Source organism: Echinops telfairi, unplaced genomic scaffold (assembly GCF_000313985.2).
Source record: "Echinops telfairi isolate 266 unplaced genomic scaffold, ASM31398v2 ScPeMD7_33;HRSCAF=127, whole genome shotgun sequence".
In the NCBI taxonomy this organism is placed as follows: Eukaryota; Metazoa; Chordata; class Mammalia; order Afrosoricida; family Tenrecidae; genus Echinops; species Echinops telfairi.
This window is the reverse complement of record NW_022103930.1, coordinates 651,411-655,895: the sequence shown is the minus strand read 5'-3', so window position 1 is coordinate 655,895 and position 4,485 is coordinate 651,411. Positions and strand designations below refer to the sequence as shown.

The 4,485-nt window shown below is 39.6% G+C and overlaps 1 non-coding gene across 1 annotated transcript; it reads left to right on the top strand.

Annotated features, from left to right (window-relative positions):
• Window positions 1-2,550: 2,550 nt before the first annotated feature.
• On the top strand, window positions 2,551-2,713 carry LOC115869661. Its single transcript, XR_004046314.1, has one exon. It is a non-coding gene; the product is annotated as a U1 spliceosomal RNA (small nuclear RNA).
• Window positions 2,714-4,485: the final 1,772 nt, after the last annotated feature.

Genomic DNA, 4,485 nt, shown 5'->3' with positions numbered 1-4,485 from the left:
AACATAAGTAAGCATGTTCCTGGTATTCTCTTTCAGCCAAGATCCACAAGTCACCTGACATCAGTCATAGTCCCTGCGCTCTTCTGAAAAGGGCCTGAATTTCTGGCAGCTCCCTGTCAATGTACTGCTGCAACATGTTTGGATGATCTCCAGTAAAAGTTACTTCTTGTAATATTACTGATATTGTTCTGAAATATCTGCATCCTTCCTTCTGGGCCAGCCTTCTTTGGAATGATTAGAAATATGGATCTGTTGCAGTCAGTGAACCAAGAAGCTGTTGTCTGAATTGCTTGGCATCCATGAATGCGTGCCCAGTGACCCATCAAATTGTAGAAACATTTAAATTGATATTCTATCAGTTCCTGGAGCCTGGTTTTAGGCTATGCCTTAAGTGCTGCTTAAACTTCTTTCTTCAGCAACAGGAATTCTTAGTCATATGTTAACTTTTTTTTAAATCATTTTATTAGGGGCTCATACAACTCTTATCACAATCCATACACACATCAATTGTGTAAACCACATTTGTACATTCATTGCCCTCATCATTCTCAAAACATTTTCTCTCCACTTAAACCCCTGGCATTATGTCCTCATTTTTCCCCTCCCTCCCAGCTCCCCACCCCCTCATGAGACCTTGATAGTTTATAAATTGGTATTTTGTCATATCTTGCCCTGTCCGACGTCTCCCTTCACCCACTTTTCGGTTGTCCGTCCCCCAGGGAGGAGGTCACATATAGTTCCTTGTAATCGGTTCCCTCTTTCCTACCCACTCTCCCTCTACCCTCCCTGTTTTGCCACTCACTCCACTGGTCCTGTAGGGCTCATCCACCCTAGATTCCCTGGAGTTTCAGTTCCTATCTGTACCAGTGTACATCCTCTGGTCTAGCCAGACTTGCAAGTTCGAATTCGAGTCATGGTAGTGGGAGCGGGGAGGAGACACTTAGGAACTAGAGGAAAGTTGTATTTTTCATCGTTGTTACATCGCACCCACACTGGCTTATCTCCTCCCAGAGACCCCTCTGCAAGGGGATCTCCGGTGGCCTACTCATGGGCTTTGGGTCTCCACTCTGCACTGCCCCCATCATTCACTATGGTAAGATTTTTTGTTCTGATGATGCCTTACACCTGATCCCTTCGACACCTCGTGGTTGCATAGGCTGGTGTGCTTCTTCCATGTGGGCTTTGTTGCTTCTTAGCTTGATGGATATGCTAACTTTTGAAATGGTTGAAGGCAAATGGTTCTTTTGGGTACAATGACTTTATGTACTCAAAATTTTAAAAAGCAAATGAAAGTATTATTATAAAATTATGGACAGTTTTAATTAAAAGTATCAAACTGTGAAGCTTAGATAATATTATGATCAGCAGAGAAAAGATAGAATTTGTCAGGGACTTCATTTTACATGACTCCACACCAATGCTCTTAGAAGCAGCAGTCATGAAATCAAATGATATATTACTTTGGGCAAATATATCTGCAGCAAAAGATCTTCTAAAGGTGTCAATAAAGCAAAGATACCACTTTAAGTACTAAAATGACTTAATCCATGGGATTTTTCAATGGCTTCATATGGATGTGAAAGCTGGACATTGAATAACAAAAATTGGTTGTAGAAATAGTTAGTACATTTGAATTATGGGATTGTTGAAAAATATTGATTTCTAGAACAAGCAATTTTTTGTCCCTGGGGTGCTCTTTAGAAATGAGAATGATAAGAATTATGTTTTGGACAGGCTATCTATAAGAACTAGCCCCTGGAGTGGTCATCATGTCGGTCATCATGTTTCTTGTGGATTTTTTTGCTGTTGGTTGGAAAACTAAATATCTAGAAGGTCAAGTTGTTTGATGATGTTATTCAGCTCTTCGATTTCTTTAGTGAGTTTCCCTCCTATTGATGTATCTTTCCCTAAGAGTGGTATGGTGAAGCCTTCTGCTCTATTGATCTGCTTATTTCTCTTTTCATCTCTTTGAAGATTTGGTTGATGTATTATGTGTTCTTGGTCTATTGACCCTTTGATTATTATGTAATGCTCATTCTTGTTTCTCATTATGTCACCTATTTTGTTAGAGATCAATATTCCTATTCCTTCTTTTCTTTGATTGCATGATCTTGGTAACTTTGACTCTCAGACTATTTTTGTCTATGTCTTTGAGGTATGTCTCATGAAGGCAGCAGCTTGATGAATCTTGTTTTCTTTTCCAGATGGCTCCTTTTTGTCTTTTGATTGGTGCATTTAGTCCATTGATATTCAGTGTTATTAACGCTGAATGTAGAGGAGTTGCTGCCATCTTGTATTATTTGTGTTTGATATTTTTCTTCCTTTTTTGGGAGCAGGGTAAGGGGAGTTTTTTATTGTCTTTGTTTCCCATCTAGATCTGTATTGTTTTGGATAATGCTTTCAGTGTGTTAAATTCTGGGTGGTGGTACACCCTGTTGTGGTTTCATGCTTGTCTGCTACAGTTGTTAGTTTTCTGTCAATAAAAACGCAGATAATACTTTTTATAATACTGATTTTGTTTTTATAAATTCTCTAAAAATTTTCTTGTTTATCCTTACCTGGTAGGGAGACACCACGATGAGGAAGGGGGTTTTCCCAGGGCGAGGCTCACCCATCGCACTGCAGGTGCGCTGACCCCTGTGATTTCCCCAAATGCGGGAAACTCGACTGCATAATTTGTGGTAGTGGGGGATTTTGTTCGCGCTCTCCCCTGAAAAAAATTTTTTTTTTCTTGTTTGAAAATGCTTTTATTTCACCTACATATTTAATGGATAGCTTGACTGGATATAGAATTTTTACTTAGCAATTTTTGTCTTTCAAGTTTGGAATAAGTTGTTCCATTTTCTTTTTCCTGAATGGTTTCTATAGAGAGGTATGAGCTTATTTTTAACTGTATACCTTTGTCGGTGACTGTTTTTTCCTTTATACCTGCTCTCAGCATCTGTCTTTTTCTTTGAAATTGGATAACTTGACGACTATATGTCTTTATGTGTGCTTTAGGGTGGGGGAGAGGGGGGGTCGCTAATTTATTTGTTATTCTCTCATTTCCTAGATGGTTATCATATCCTCTTTTGTGATATTGGGGGAAATTTCTCCCATGAATCCCCTTACTATTTTATCTGTAGACTTGTTTGTGTCTTCCTGCTCCAGCATTCTAATGAGATTTATATGATATCTCTTCATGGAGCCCCACATAATCCTCAAGCTTTCTTTGGATTCTTCTGCTTTTTGATTTTTTTGTTTCTCTCCTTTGCTAAAGCCTGTATGGTTGTCTTTGAGTTTACTGATTCGATTTTCCTTTTTTTAAAATGTATTGCTCAGCTTTTGTACCATATATTTATCTCTGCTAACACTCTGCTTCGTTTCTGGGTTTTTTGGGGGGTGTAAGGTTCTTAGTATCTCAATATCTTTCTTTGTTTTCAAGATGGATCCCCAGATTGTTTGTGTCGACCTAAACACTACTCTGTTATATTCTCTTTCTGGCCTTAAATGGTTTCTTTTTCCGTGTATTTCATTGGGTTTAAGCAATCACAGTTGTTGACCTTTTGGTTCTCTTAATTCTTTATGGTTGCTCCTGTTAGCTGTTGTTTGAGTGGAATAGTGATACAGCTGTTGATGATGTGCAGGGTTCTGGGTTGTGTGTGTGGTAGGGACTTGGCTCTTTGGGTTAGAGGAGGAAGATCATGGAGGAGTTGGAAGTTATATTGTGTGGATGGATATGAGGAATTAGTGAGATAGTTGGGTGGTTAGCATGATTAAAAGATAGGGACTTGAGCGTAGGGGTTATGTGATGGTATTAATCATAGGTAGTCTTCTGGTTAAATATAGTGATTTTTGAAAAAATTGGAAGAGAGGATTTTAAGAGGTGTGCTGGTACTTGTTAGATTATGTGAAAGTGTGTCTCACTGAGAAAGGGTGAGAGGGGTCTTGAGGTAGTGGTTTTTGGGGCAGGTGGAGAATATATTTAGTAACTTATCGGAGTCACTTATCAACCCACTATAGAATATAAAGAGTGTGTAGCCAATCGATATAATGGTGTTTATTGCAGATGGCCCTTGTTTGGGTGGCACACCACTTCCCCTGTTCTCTGGGAGGTAACGTCCTGTGGCAGCAGAAGTTTGTGAACAGGTAAATTAATCCCAGCATAGGTGATTCACAGACCTTGGGGAGGGGAAGCCAGTGAGACTGACTGCAATACCAAGTTTGGGGTTCTCTGGCAAAGAGTTTTGCGTTTGTTTGTTTGTTTGTTTTTTACAAAGGGGAAAAAACACACACTCAACTCTTGAAACAACCAGAATTCATGTTGTGCTTCCAGATTACCAAGGCAGGACCTTACCTGTTAGATTCTGGATGAGACTGATTGTATTACCTGGGAGTTTCTATCTGGCAACCGTTGGAGTTGAACTCTTGCAAAGAGGGGGAGGATGGATAGAATACTAGAGTAGAACTCCGTAGATTCTGCTGCACCTGAGGTGAGCTGTGGCC